The 16,131-nt window shown below is 42.3% G+C and overlaps 1 protein-coding gene and 1 long non-coding RNA gene across 6 annotated transcripts in view; both read left to right on the plus strand.

The window, feature by feature from the left end:
- The window catches only part of ubr3 (ubiquitin protein ligase E3 component n-recognin 3), a 59,818-nt gene extending 59,812 nt beyond the window's left edge, over positions 1-6 (plus strand). For all 5 annotated transcript variants that reach the window (XM_031582061.2, XM_031582069.2, XM_031582073.2 and 2 more), the window contains one exon: positions 1-6. This exon is cut by the window's left edge and continues 392 nt beyond it. The gene's annotated coding sequence lies outside the window, so the exon portion shown is untranslated.
- A 1,697-nt stretch (positions 7-1,703) lies between these two features.
- LOC116223869 lies at positions 1,704-5,800 on the plus strand. Its single transcript, XR_004165304.1, has 3 exons — positions 1,704-4,641; positions 4,883-4,919; positions 5,651-5,800. It is a non-coding gene; the product is annotated as an uncharacterized LOC116223869 (long non-coding RNA).
- The last annotated feature ends 10,331 nt before the right edge of the window (positions 5,801-16,131 follow it).

Below are 16,131 nucleotides of genomic sequence, written 5' to 3' on the forward strand. Positions count from 1 at the left end.
AGAAAAGAAAAAAAAAGACAAAAACAAACAGGTAACAAAAAAAATGTAACTGATTGAGGTGTGGATTTTAAAGGAAAAAAAATAGAGAAAGCATTAGCTGTTTGGGGTTAAAGCAGCTCGCAGTTAAAGCACAACTTTTTTGCCCTTTTTTGAGGTTTGTGTTGGTTTCCATAGCCGGGCTCTTTCTGGTGGAATGAGAGGAACCGCTTTAGTGAGGTTGCCATGGAGACGCATGAACTTCCAACCCATCAGTGAATGAGTTTTTCAGTGCATCATTTAGAACATTCACACCTCCTGCAGAACGTTCCATGAGACGGAACATTCTCGAAGCGCTGCACAAGGGGTAGAACCGTTGCCAGGAAACAGTGGCACTTCAGCCAAAACGAAACAGCCATGTGAAAACCACCGCCCTCCCTCGCAGAGTAGTGCAACCATGTCTTCAATCACATAGAAGCTCCTACATATCTATTATTTATATTTTGTTCATTCTCAGACATTTAGCATGTGCAAAAGGGTTCTTGTGCATGCGAAACCATTACTGTGACTTGCTTTAGCTTTAGGTCGCGGTGTGTGGCTTTTCGGCGAGAGGAAGTGGGCAGTGCTAAAAACTGAAAGGAGTTAGCCTCTGTACTTCAACTGACTGGGATTGGGCCTCTGCTTGAGAGCCTGAACACGGTTCAGCAAAAAAAAATGTAATGGGCAAAATTCAATCATAGCATTTAGCTTGTAAAATGGATCAGATGCAGGTAGCATTGACTGATCAAGACTAACCTTTCAGTGGCAGACAGAGGGGAGTGTTCACATCAGAAGAGTCTAATCTAGGCCACGGAGAAAGGCTCTGGGTTTAAGATCTGGTTGCAAAAAAAATCATCCTCAGGAATTTCATTTTATCTTTTTTTTGCTGTAGTTACAAAAAAAAAAGAAAAACAAAAAAAAAACTTTTTAAAGATATTTAAATAAATGCTGCTATTCATTATTTGGGTGGAAAAAATTGTTCACGATTTACCTTTGTAAAAATGATTTATGTATGATTTGTTTTTTTGAGGGGCGGGTGGGTGTTTTTTGACTTTTTTTGTATTCATAAGATCATGTGTGTTTGTGTGGCTGTTCTGCTTGGCTTGGCTTGAATGGGCTGAGAAGCTCCACGGGGTGACGGCAGGCATGCAGAGCCCAGGCTCCCGTGGTGGCTCTCTGTCACGGACTGGGCTCGGACACGGCCCAGTTATGGCCCAGAGTCACCGCTTCCTTGGATCCTGCCCTTTATGACACTCCTTTCGACTTCGCCCATACAGGCAGGAGACGTCTAAGAAATGCCCTCGCGGCCATTTTGTTTTTTTGTGGCGTCACTTCAGCCAGGCTTATATATAAGGTGGATGGGTCTTCGAGTCTCCTCACATTACAGCCCTCCCGTGCAGATGATGTGCAGATCACGTAACAGTTGCTCTAAAAGCTGCCCAGTAAACAACAAAGGTCTAAAATGACAGGTGCCTGAGAGCCAGGTTATATTGAAGAAGAATTAAGCTTGCATTCAGTTCAATAGTTTTCCCCAGTGTTGATTTTTTTCTCTCTCTCTTTTCAGCACCTCAGAAGTTCAGTAATTTGATAGGTCCTCTCTCGCTCTCTCTCTCTCTCTCACACACACTCACACACTCACACACTCACACACTCACACACTCACACACACACACACACTCACACACACACACACACACACACACACACACACACACACACTCACACTCACACTGACACTGACACTGACACTGACACTCACACTCACGCTTAAGCTCTGCTTCCATTGATAAATCTGCAGCACCAGCACTTTCACTCTAGGAGCTGTCCAGTGCTAGAGTTTCTTTAAGGATGATGACATGATGGTAAAATGGGAGCGTAACAGCCCAGCTCACAACAACCCAAAACCTTTGGCTGGGCCGTTGTTGCTCCACAGGCTTGAGCTGAGAGTCCTCGGTGCCAAACTCGGATGGGTCAGAGTGATCCGTGTACACTTTAACCATCAGTCTGGACAGAATCCTGATTGTGTGTGTGTGTGTGTGTGTGATCATCATTATTATTATTATTATTATTTCGCTTGGAACGTTAATGGAGAACAGAAGTGCTCTGTGATCTGAATGTTTTGAAACCGCGTGCCAGTGGCTCTCTGCAATTGGATGGACATTTGGTGACCGCTTGGAAATTGCCGTTGAGAAAAGAATGACTAATGGCTTTGCCTGTTTTTGACAGTGGGGATGTAAAATATCACTCAATTTCAGATTGAGGTCAGATTACACTGGGCGGTTGTGCCTCCATACTGCCTCTGGTGGTCAGATATGTCTGATTATGAGTGACGCTCTTGAGATTGGTGCCCAGGATAGACTTTAGGATTTGGGTTCTTTTTGTATCTATTTATTAACATGGAACGTTTGAATAAGCATCATAAAACTCCTCAACATATGCAATTTATTGTAAGGGTGATTTTATTATTTGGCATATTCACATTCTTCACATTATAGTTCCACTGTTTTCTACAAGGGAAGCAGCAGAATAGACTTTCCTCAACTTGGCTGAGTTTAGAACTGGTTTAAGGTATAGGCTGACTGGGCCCTTCTGTGTGCAGTGGTTATGTATTCACAAGTGATGTTTTCCCGACTTCAGTTCTTATGAGACTTTAAGAGCTCAAAACTGATCCAAAACCCGATTCTCCCGATATCACAAAAATTGTGTGTCTGAAATGCATATCTTGAATATAATCTCATGTTTGCCTTCCCCAGTATAGAAAAAGAAAATGTATTTAGGGAATTGATTGATCTGATTATGGGATTTGAGTATGAAGACTACATAATCTGCACTGGGTTCAGGTAAAATACAACCAGGTTTTGTAATCACCTCTCTCTGTGTTTGGGCATAGCAGGACACTTCAGCAGGAGCTGTTTACTTTAGCTTTTCCCATTACAAATATTATTAATATTATTATGATGAAATATTATTGCGGCCCCCCACACTTTGGAAGCGACAGATGTGGAGTGTGTTCTGAGTGACGGGTGTGTATTCTAGAGACGGGCCGCGAGCGAGCGAGCTCCTGCGTGAACGGTGATTACAGAAAGGATACAGTACATTACTGTAGGTGCTGACTCAGACTTTCCCATCTCATCTCGGGAAGTGTGATTTAGACATTTAAAAAAAAATGCAAAATGTAACATATGTGAATAAAATATGAAGATGCTCTGATTTTGTGTGCTGTGTCATTGTCATTGTCTCTTTTTAAATTGCACATTTGGAACAGGTAGAAGATGAATTAATTGATGAATTGAACTATTTCACCTTGGGTCACTGGTTGTGGGCCACAAAGCAAAATATTTTAACTGATGAGACTTGTCTGTCAACTAGGCCACTAGAGGGGGCCCATCATAACACAGTTTGACAATTTAACAACTATTCTGTTTGTTCAACCAACTGTCCAGCCAAAACAATGCATAACTCCGTTATGAAAACCTCGAACTTTCGGCTATTAAACTCATGACATTTTTGGGGTTGAGGACGGTTTAAAGATTTCCCGTGACTGCGCTCACCATCAGGTCGGTAATTTAATAGACTATCTAAAGCGGAGACGTACAGAACTACTGTATTGGATCTAATGTCTCACAATGGTTGTGCTAAGAGTTAGGCTGCCAATGTTAATGTTACATTGATTTAGGAAGTTAAATCGTTCTGGTAAACTGCAGCCTTACTTTTCTAAGTAAACATGTATAGATCCTTGTAATGACACTGACAGCTGTTGGACGTGTGGGTATAGTCTACCGTACCGTTTGAGCTTGTCGATGACGCAGAGCGCAACCCTCAGCGGATGCTCTTCGTCTCACTGTTCTAATGAGTAGGCCTACGCATTAACAAAGTATCCCGAACCTCAGAAACCTAAGCCGTTGTAAACATGTTTGCGCTCTGAAAAGAAAGTGGGCTAGGGTTACAAACAGAGGATGAAATAGCCCTCACAGGAATGTGAACAATGTGAAATCTATGTGATCGCGTTGTTATTAAGCCATTGGTCTGTGAGGCGTGCACGGGAAACAGACACAACTTAGATTAAAGTTAAACTTTCACCCTTGTCTAAGCCATAATTCTCCTTGAAAGATGCATGTCAGCAGAAAACTACAGGATACGTTGTGCAGGCGTGTTGAAAACATAACAAAACACTTGTTTGTGGGTACTGAAGCTACAGGGCAGACTATGCCACTGTTTCCAGAGGAACAACGGGAGGCTCCGATTTATGTAATGAAAGAAATTTGTTGCGTATTGGCCTGGAAAATTTACAAAGCCGTTGCCTCACAATAAAATTAGGTAAAGTGACAGGTCTTTGACACAGCAGCAAATCTCTCAGCTTCCACGGCGTAGCCAAGGAAGGCCTTTTAAAGACTTTAACTTGCTACAGCCTTACCCCATTTCAATGCATACTGTCATGCTGTTTTTCAATACAGCAGCTGCTTTACTTTTGTAGCCTAGTTTACTGGCGACAAGTGAGACTGTTCTGGGCAATAACACCGTAGACGACGGCAGTTATCGAGTTCTAGTTAATTATTAAACACATAACCGGCCGGAGAGGAAGCCTTCAAAATCACTTCGGATATGTTACCAAAAGGACTATGGAAGGTAAGTCTCTATATTCGTACGGTAACACAAGTTTGTAATTTTGTTTCAGGGCATAAGTAAAGCCTTTTATCTTTTGTTGTCTCCTCTTCTTGTGGAATACACCTGCGTTGCTGTCATGATCATATAGAGGAGTTTTGAAGAGTCACTGGATGATGTTTAGCCTACGCCTAGTTTTCCCCTCACCTGATGTTTTTAATGCCATCTAGTTTAGCTTACAGTGATACAATACCTTTCTTTTTAGGATTCATCAATGGACAGACAAACGAAGCACCACACGGGTAGGATGTATTTAAATACCTAAAAAAAACCCGGACATTTCTCTGAGAGGAAAACGTTGTTGGCTGAAAAAAGAGATAATGTGTTGTGTGAGTTCAGGCGTGTTGGTTGTCGTCTCATCGCTGTTTGCGTGTAGCCTATTGTACTTTTTTAAATTAATTAACATGCCTGCCGTGTTAACAATTTGAGATTATAAACTTTTTGTTTTGTCTTGCACCATGCCCGACTGAATGTGAATGCAGTTCATTAGCTAAACGAGAAACTGACTGAAAAACTCCTTTAGCCTGTAGGGCTATTCATGTGCACTAGCTTCTAAGTTACAGTTGAAGTGTCCTAGTTTTCTGGATAACTGTTTGAATGATTACCAAATATTACAGAACATAGGCCACTCTTGTACCCCTAGCCTTGAGTAGGCTAGCGTCTCCCAGTAGGACAGGCATGTGAATCTGGCTCAGATAACAGCTGACCTGACTGTGGGGAGCTGGTGGATCCGTGCCAGAACAGCACTGGATCCAGTCCAGAGTTCGCTGCCAATCGGACAGAGGCCCAGGAAACCCCATGTGGCATCTCATTTTGTATCTCGCATTGAAAAGACAAGAAAGTGGATGTGTGTGACAGTGAGGCTGGCTGTGTATGGGTTTGCTCATCAGAGTGGCTGTCAGGGTTGGCTAATATTTCGATAGTGACAGTGAGGCGGGGTTTGCTTGTCTGTCTGTTTGTGTCCAATGCTCAGGCAGAGGGATGGGAAGACTGAGGATAATCAGCCAGAGACCAATGAGTTTTTCCACCTTCATGGCCGGATATGGTGAGAGAACGCACGACTGAGCCCAAACACATGGTTCACTCCATGGTCATATATATTCACATCTGGTTCACTCCATGGTCATATTCACATCTGGTTCACACCATGGTCATATATATTCACATCTGGTTCACACCATGGTCATATATATTCACATCTGGTTCACTCCATGGTCATATATATTCACATCTGGTTCACACCATGGTCATATATATTCACATCTGGTTCACTCCATGGTCATATATATTCACATCTGGTTCACACCATGGTCATATATATTCACATCTGGTTCACACCATGGTCATATATATTCACATCTGGTTCACACCATGGTCATATATATTCACATCTGGTTCACACCATGGTCATATATATTCAATCTGGTTCCAGCACATGGTCCATATATATTCACATCTGGTTCACTCCATGGTCATATTCACATCTGGTTCACTCCATGGTCATATATATTCACATCTGGTTCACACCATGGTCATATTCACATCTGGTTCACACCATGGTCATATATATTCACATCTGGTTCACACCATGGTCATATATATTCACATCTGGTTCACACCATGGTCATATTCATTGCAGAGTTGACCTTTTATTCCACCCATGCTTGTTCTCTTTGGTTGCCTCAATATGACTCTGGTTACCATGCAGCAGTTATTCAACGTGACTCTGGTTACCATGCAGCAGTTATTCAACGTGACTCTGGTTACCATGCAGCAGTTATTCAACGTGACTCTGGTTACCATGCAGCAGTTATTCAACGTGACTCTGGTTACCATGCAGTAGTTATTCAATATGACTCTGGTTACCATGCAGTAGTTATTCAACATGACTCTGGTTACCATGCAGTAGTTATTCAACCTGACTCTGGTTACCATGCATTAGTTATTCAACATGACTCTGGTTACCATGCAGTAGTTATTCAACGTGACTCTGGTTACCATGCAGTAGTTATTCAACGTGACTCTGGTTACCATGCAGCAGTTATTCAACGTGACTCTGGTTACCATGCAGTAGTTATTCAACGTGACTCTGGTTACCATGCAGCAGTTATTCAACATGACTCTGGTTACCATGCAGTAGTTATTCAACGTGACTCTGGTTACCATGCAGTAGTTATTCAACGTGACTCTGGTTACCATGCAGCAGTTATTCAATGTGACTCTGGTTACCATGCAGCAGTTATTCAACATGACTCTGGTTACCATGCAGTAGTTATTCAACGTGACTCTGGTTACCATGCAGCAGTTATTCAACGTGAACTCTGGTTACCATGCAGCAGTTATTCAACGTGACTCTGGTTACCATGGCAGCAGTTATTCAACATGACTCTGGTTACCATGCAGTAGTTATTCAACGTGACCTGGTTACCCATGCAGTAGTTATTCAACGTGACTCTGGTTACCATGCAGTAGTTATTCAACGTGACTCTGGTTACCATGCAGCAGTTATTCAACGTGACTCTGGTTACCATGCAGCAGTTATTCAACATGACTCTGGTTACCATGCAGCAGTTATTCAACATGACTCTGCGTTACGTATGCAGTAGTTATTCAACACATGATCTGGTTACCATGCAGCAGTTATTCAACGTGACTCTGGTTACCATGCAGCAGTTATTCAACGTGACTCTGGTTACCATGCAGCAGTATTCAACGTGACTCTGGTTACCATGCAGTAGTTATTCAACATGACTCTGGTTACCATGCAGCAGTTATTCAACGTGACTCTGGTTACCATGCAGCAGTTATTCAACATGATTCTGGTTACCATGCAGTAGTTATTCAACGTGACCGTTAATTATACTCATTTTAAAAGGGCTGCTGTATGGCTTGCAATTGAAAAAGTAGTGGTGGAGTTGCTAGCGATGGTTTTACCGTCACCGTCACATAATGACAGTGCACTCTGAAACTGGTTACTTTTATAAAGTTGATCAGTACTTATAGTTTTAGGAGAGTTGTCATAATTTATAACGCCAATCACTACCCACTGGATGCCATGTCCATCCAGATCCAAGTCAATGCAGTTGAGTCCTAAAGCTGAGTTCATCAACTCTGTGTGCACTTCTCCTCTGGTCTTGCATCATCAGGCTCTGCCAGGATCTTTTCTGACAACCAGGCTTAAACATCTGCTATAATCATCTATCTAAAGCACACATGCAACTGAGCATCTGGCGTATGTGGCATTGATCTGGCATAAACCCGTGCAAGCCCAGGACCAAACCCACTGCAGTCTCTGCTGCTTTTCTGGATACTCTTTTCTGGACAGGCCTATTTGTAAACACAAAACACAGAACACCATTACCTATGCATGATGGAGCTAAGGTGTAAAGTACAGGACAGTGAATGTAGATATACAACAACATCTCTCACTCTGTATGTGTATGTGTGCGTGTGCGTGCGTGTGCGTGTGTGTGTGTGTACAGGTGTGTGAGAGAGAGTCACAGAGGTAGGCAAATGGATGGCGTGTGATGATCTCCAAATCTGCTGTGTTCCCAATTAACACCAAATGAATCCCCTGTCTTTCTTGTCGATCTTCAAAACTTTGAAGGTTATATGTGGGATCTTGTCACACACACTGACTCTCGTTCTCAGAGACCTCCTCTCTTGTGTTCTCACAAGGGTGCATAGACCTTTCTCCTAAATATGCCTGGTATGAGACAATGTCTTTTGATAACGGCCCAATATAAATATATCAAATTGAATTCAAATAGAAAATTGAATAGATGCATTGAGACTTACAGACAAAATGTGGCTTCTTGGCTACCAATATATTCCTAACGTCTGTCAAGAGTAAAGAACACCCATAAACATTCATAACACTCATGGGAGCGTTTTGAACCTGCTTGTAATGAGTGCATTTCAGTCCAACTGAATATGAATTCTGGACTTTGTTGTATGTGTGGACTATTATCAAGCTCTGGGGTGACCTCGGTAGCTAGGGTGAGGTTCATCATTTATAGGTACTTTTACAGCTTTGGCTGATGTAGTCTGGTTTGAGTGTGTCTGTAATTCATACATTAGATACAGCTTCGGTAAACGTTTTGCTGTGAAGTTACTGACATAATGCTATCGATGGGAATGGCATCAGACACGCTGAATAAACTCCTTACTAGCATGAAAAACATATTTTTTCCCAGTAAGCAGCCAAATACACAACTATTCAAAGAATATTTCCAGTAAAGAAAGAAAATGAATTGGGCCCTCTCTGAGCAAATGAACACGAGTGTCACAAAAAATATTGACTGAGGGGGTGTGGGGGTCCAGTTTTACCACTTCATAATTACAATGATGGGAACTTTTTCCACATGATGTGAGTGATTATGAAGCCATGCAGGATAGCCTTTGGACTCCCCGCCAAAACCTTTTTTGTTAAACTTGTACCATTGATTCTCATGGCCAAGTATCGTAGTGTAAAATGTGCTGATGGCATTGGGCATTGGTTTGTTTGTCTCTGTTGATAGAGTGTTACTGGAGGTAAATTCACATTAATATATCAGTTGCCATGTAGGGGTGCCATTGTGCTGTTTGTAACATAAGCCCTTCACTAGAGAACCGGTGCAGCACTCTTCTCCTCTCCTTCATCTGTTTCCACTCTTCTTTCCTCTTCTCTTCTTTTGTCTCTCCCCTCATCCATTGTCTGTTCTCTCTCACCCTCTTCTGATTTTTCTCCCCCTCCTTCTACTTCATCCTCTGATACGTGATGAATCCATCTGCTTTCTCCTGATTCTCTCTTCTCCTTGTCTTGAACTGAATTGAATCTTCTCTCTTCTATTTCCCATCGTCCAATCTCCTCTCTTTCTTTATTGCTTCTCTCTTTATCTTTCTCTCTTTCTCTCTTCCTTCAGTGTTCTTCACTTCCTCTCTTTCTAGACACTTTGTATTTACCCATCAGCCACCTCTGTCTGTAGGTTGCTATGACACTATGGCGCTATGACACTGTTGAACCTTCCCATTCTCCCTGTACCTGTATGACAGCCTCACATAATGCCCTGCTCATATGGAAGAAGTAGATTGATAGCATAGTACTATTTTAGTGCAGCATGATACTATACAACAATTGTATTTATACTGCTGCATAAAAGTGCATTACACAAAGTGGACATTACTCAAGTGATGACCACCAACAGTGGCTATGGAGGACATGGTGTAGTCCACAACTCTAAAGGTGTAGTCCACAACTCTAATCCATTACAATTTTGGTCAAATTCAGAGAATTGCTCCTTCCAGTCCTCCAGCTGTCTAACCCTAGTTACACATGTGACCTCACTATATTATTGATTCAATGATTTATTTCCAGTATTTCCAGTGATTACTCTGAAAGGTTTCAGTTTGAAAATGGTTGATTTACTTATGTTTGTTCAGCACATTCTTCACCATCATTTTTGAAAGGAGAGAGAGAAAGAGAGCAGATATCTCTGAGCAGAAGTTACACAAGCAGCCTGATTGAAGAGAAAGAAAATGAACAAATAATGCTCTCAAATTTAAATAAAAACATAAATAAATATGAATCTGTGTTGATAAAGCATTGCTCAATCTTTCCAATGATGACACAGAAGGATTACATTTTAAAAGTGCTTTATTTGAGCATGATCATAAAGCATATTATTTATCATTTGGCAACATGAGCAGTTGAGCAGTGTGTTCCCTTCAAAGAGGAAAGAGCAGGAAGCCACTGAAGGTGCTGTGGTTATTAGAATCATCATAGAGCCTGTGGCCTGCAGGGAGACGCATGTTAACTACATCTCCCACCTCCAGCTGCAGAGTCACACCACTGGAGAGATAAGACTGTTGCCCATCGGTATCATTCTCTGCCAAATGTATGATCTCCTCTCTATTCTTAACCATCTTGATAGTCATAGAGTGTGAGTTTAGGTAATCCATGACTGTGAATCTAAAGTAGTAGACTCCTTTTACTGGAGCTGTGAAAAAGCCGTTCATGTTGCTGTAGGCCTGTCCAACATTGGTGATGATTTTAGTGAAGACCAAGTTCAGATCAGTATTCCCAGACTCTGTGTATCCTGAGTCAGTCAGACCTGCTGAGAATGCCATCTTGGGTTTCTCTGTAATCTCTTTCTCCAAATTCACTACTTCAGTCTTAATGGCTGCCAGTCTAGTCTTCACTGCTGTGAGTTCTGCCTCTTGTGCTGCGTGTTCCATCTTCAGGTTCATCACTTCAGTCTTCATAGTGGTCACGTCTGTGTGTTGTGCTGCAGTGTCTTTCTTCACGGCCTCCATGTCAGTCTCAATGGCTGCCAGTCTCTCAGTAACTGACTTCAGATCAGCTGTCTGTGCTGCAGCTTCCTTCCTCAGATTCACCACTTCAGTTTCACTTGCAACCAGTCTGGTCTTCACATCTGTCAGCTTTGAATCTTGTGCTGCTTGTTCCATTTTTAGTTTCTCCACCTCAGTCTCACTGGCAGACAGTTCCATCTTCAGGTTCATCCCTTCAATCTTCACAGTGGTCAGGTCTGTGTGTTGTGCTGCAGTGTCTTTCTTAACATGCTCCATGTCAGTCTCAGTGACTGCCAGTCTCTCAGCAACTGACCTCAGATCAGCTGTCTGTGCTGCATCTTCCTTCCTCAGATTCACCACTTCAGTTTCACTTGCAGCCAGTCTGGTCTTCACAACTGTCAGATCTGCCTCTTGTGCTAAATCTTCCTTGATCAGGTTCATCATTTTAATCTTCACAGCTGTCATCTCTACCGCTTGTGCTAAATTCACCCTTTCCAGATTCTCCACTTTAGTCTCACTGGCCACCAGTCTCTGTTTCACTGCTGTCATCTCTGTGTCTTGCTCTTTGTTTTCAGCCTCTATTTTGTGCATCATATCTTTGGTCTTCTGTAGCTCATACTGAGCGAAGCTCAGAGTCATTCCTTGCTTGTCCACCATGGCTCTGAGTTCCTTAAGCTCAGCAGAGTTGTCCAGCTGGGTAGAGACTGCAGCAGCAGCAGCAGCAGCAGCCCCAGTGCTCTGGCTCTCTGTGTGAACTTCAGTCTGGATGCTCCAAGTCTGAGATCCACACATGGAGAGCAGCAGCACCAGCACTGTGATGACCGACCTCATTTTAACATCACTCCCTGTCTGACACACAGTAGTTTTGTAGTAGCAGTAGTAGTTTTTGCAGTAGTAGCAGTAGTAGTAGTTGTAGACGGTTGTTAGTCTCACTCCTGAGACAGCCTCTTTTATATGCCTCAGTTACTCATTATGTAAGAATGACGTTTTGAGGTTAAATAAAGTCCAGGGACACTGATCAAAATTAGAAACTGTAGATTTTCCAGGGCATATCTGGTTATCAGTTATCAGTGTTGTGGGAAAATACCAACCTGTCCCACCCATAATGTAGGACAGGTGGGGCTTCATATTCTGTTCATCTGAGGCTGCAATGTCATACCATAGAGGAGGGAAGTCTCTAGAAAGATATAGACTTAAAAAATAAATGTTTAGAATTGGATGTAGGAAAAAAAGAGATACAGTGATTTTTTTGAGAATGGTTGTTTGTTTAGTTGTCACTTATTATGGAAATGCCGGCCTCTTATCCTTGTGAGGATATTGTTCCTTGATCCATAACGCTCTCATCCTTCTTTCCAAATAATTTTACCACCATGGGCAGGTTTATTGTTTTTAGAACCAAAAGAGGAAGATCTGCCATTGGCTAAGACGGCATGCAGGCATGTGTTTAGTAGGAACAGTAGAGGGGGAGGGACACTCAGCTTCAAAACAGCAAGCTGACGGCCAAATCTACTGACTACAGGGTACTACTGGTATGTGTCAGAGCGTTATCAGACAAAACACTTGAACAATTGGCCATTCGTTCTTGGGCACTGAGCAACATTAGAAAGGGGACAAATATGATGTTCTTCGTGGACTTTTTTTATTTAAAAATGAATTTCATGGGAAAGTGTGCACCTATTTTAGATCACACAGGGGGGAAATGGCCTAATATCCTCATGTAACCCCACTCTGCTATTTTCAACCATTAGTTTTGAGGAATAAAAGGAGTTGGTTTGTCAAGACAGTTTGACCCCTGACCCTGAAGAGCCCACCTCTCCCCCCAAAGAGAGGCACATGAGAGGGGGTGAAGGAGAGCTACATTGGGGGGTGAAGGTGCATTTGGGCCCCTGGTTGTTTTTTTCTCTCATATTCTCTCTGCCACCCTTTCACTGATTGCTCACCACAGCCGCATATTGTATTATATTGATATTAGATATAATATTGAGGTTTTTAGTGAAAGTCTACACATATTGTATGAGATGGTATGTGGCCTAATGTTAAAGTCAGTATGTTTTAATGAAGTGCTAATGAAGACCATAAAAACCTAGTAATTAATCAGCTTTGTAAGCCACTCAGTCCTGTGTTGTGTTGGGCTGAGTTCCTTACAGTTTTTGTGTTGAGCCAGACACACTTCTATTTCTCTATCCTCCCTTCTCTCCAGCTCCCTGTTTCCCTCCCTCCTTCAGTCTTCTCTTCTTCCTCTCTTTCCCACTTCCTGGTTCACCCCTGGTCCCCACTGACTATTTACCCAGAACCCCCTCTGCCTGCAGGTTGTCATTACAGAACACTTCTGGAATTTCTAACATCTGCCAACTGTACCCATGACAACCTTTCATACATCTGCTCATCTGGATATTGCATAATGATGACATAATATGTTAGTTAGTATAACACATAGCCATAAAATAAGTTTAATGCTGCAGTATAGTATGGTGTTACATGGGGTGAATAAAAACAGTAAAAAAGTGATTCTCCCTCTCACACACAATAGTAGGTTTAGCAGTGGTTTCTGTCTGTAGACACCCTGTTTAAAAGACTCAGTTGGCTATTTTGTAAGATCTTTTTCCGCTGTGTTCATATGACAGAGATGATTTTGTGAGTCTTGATCTTTAGTTCCTCATTGTAATTAGTCAATGTATCCATCTGGGAGGAAAGATAAGAAAGCCACTGAAGGTGTTGTGGTGATCAGAATCATCTCTTGAGTCTGCCGTGTGCATGGAGTTGCTTGCACCACATCGCCTAGCCCGTTAGATCCCCAAATTACACAATTACAGATTGGAGCTCGGGGTGTGGAACGAGAAGGCCTGAAATTTGGGGTCGGAGGTCAGACATAGTAAGGTGGTAGCTTAGCTTTGAAAGAAAAAAAGAAAAGTTGTGTAGTTGTGTACAAAAATAACAGAATGACTAAATGCAATCAATAAGAAGTCCTACTTGGACACTTGTCTACCTGCCACCTGTCAATCAAGTATCCATAAGACGGCATGAATGCATGCATATGTTTGGGGAGAACAGAATCATCTCTGAGTCTGCCGTGTGCATGGAGTTGCTCGTTTACCACATCTTGCACACATTATATTTATATATAGTCTGTCTGTAATAGTGTCCATAAATAACAGAATGACTAAATGCAATCAATAAGAAGTCCTACTTGGACACTTGTCTACCTGCCACCTGTCAATCAAGTATCCATAAGATGGCATGAATGCATGCATGTGTTTGGGGAAAACAGAATCATCTCTGAGTCTGCCGTGTGCATGGAGTTGCTCGTTTACCACATCTTGCACACATTATATTTATATATAGTCTGTCTGTAATAGTGTCCATAAATAACAGAATGATTAAATGCAATCAATAAGCAGTGGTGTTTGGACACTTGTCTACCTGTCACCCGTCAGTCTTGTATCCTAGCGAAGGCAGCAGCACGTGTGTGTGTGGGGAGAACACTAGAGGGAGGGTTCTGCTGAGTTTAAAACATCCAAATGCTGTTTGGTCACAGTGTGGGCCACAAGTGTTAGTAAGACAGGAGAAGACAGAAGACAAGTCTGATATGTGTGGCTATGGAGGACATGGATTTAAAGGTGTAGTCCACGACTCTAATCCATTACACTTTTGGTCAAATTCAGAGAATTGCTCCTTATAGTCCTCCAGCTGTCTAACCCTATTTAGACATTTGACCTCAAATTTAAAGACCAGACCTGATTAAAAAAATATATATATATATATGAATAAATAAATATTTATCTGTGTTGATAAAGCATTGCTCAATATTTCCAATAATCACACAGAAGGATTACATTTTAAAAGTGCTTTATTTGAGCATGATCATAAAGCATATTATTTATCATTTGACAACATGATCAGTTGAGCAGTGTGTTCCCTTCAAAGAGAAAAGAGCAGGAAGCCACTGAAGGTGCAGTGGTTATCAGAATTATCAAAGAGCCTGAAGCTTGTAGGGAGTCGCATGTTAACTACATCTCCCATCTCCAGCTGCAGAGTCACACCACTGGAGAGATAGGAGCGATATCCATCATTATCATACTCTCCCAACCACATAACTTGCTCTCCATTCTTAAACATCTTTATATTCATCCAGTTTGAGGCAAGTAAATCCAGGACTGTGAATCTGAAGTAGTAAACTCCTTTCACTGGAGCTGTGAAGAAGCCGGTAATGTTGCTGTAGGCCTGTCCAACATTGGTGATGATTCTAGTGAAGACCAAGTTCAGCTCAGTATTTCCAGACTCAATGTAACCTGAGTCAGTCAGACCTGCTGAGAATGCCACCTTGGGTTTCTCTGTAATCTCTTTCTCCAGATTCACTACTTCAGTCTCAGTTGCTGCCAGTCTGGTCTTCACATCTGTCAGCTCTGAATCTTGTGCTGCTTGTTCCATTTTGAGTTTCTCCACTTCAGTCTCACTGGCAGTCAGTCTGGTCTCCACAGTATTCATCTGCGTGTCTTGTGCTGCCTGTTCTTTGATCAGGTTCATCACTTCAGTCTTCACTGTGGTCAGGTCTGTGTGTTGTGCTGCAGTGTCTTTCTTCACATGCTCCATGTCAGTCTCAGTGGCTACCAGTCTCTCAGTCACTGACCTCAGATCAGCTGTCTGTGCTGCAGCTTCCTTCCTCAGATTCACCACTTCAGTTTCACTTGCAGTCAGTCTGGTCTTCACTGCTGTCAGTTCTGCCTCTTGTGCTGCATGTTCCATCTTCAGATTGATCACTTCAGTCTTCAAAGCTGTCATCTCTACCTCTTGTGCTAAATTCACCCTTTCCAGAGCCTCCACTTTAGTCTCACTGGCCACCAGTCTCTGTTTCACTGCTGCCAGCTCTGTGTCTTGCTCTTTATATTCAGCCACTATTTCGTACAGCAGATCTTTGGTGTTTTTTAATTCATACTGAGTGAAGTTTAGAGTAATTTTCAGCTCAACTAACATTATTCCTTGAGTTTCCACGATGGCTCTGAGTTGCCTGATTTCAGCAGAGACGTCCAACTGGGTAGAGACTGCAGCAGCAGCAGCCCCAGTGCTCTGGCTCTCTGTGTGAACTTCAGTCTGGGTGCTCTGAGTCTGAGATCCACACATAGAGAGCAGCAGCACCAGCAGTGTGATGACAGCCCTCATCTTTAA

Source organism: Clupea harengus, chromosome 2, assembly GCF_900700415.2.
Source record: "Clupea harengus chromosome 2, Ch_v2.0.2, whole genome shotgun sequence".
Lineage (NCBI taxonomy): Eukaryota > Metazoa > Chordata > Actinopteri > Clupeiformes > Clupeidae > Clupea > Clupea harengus.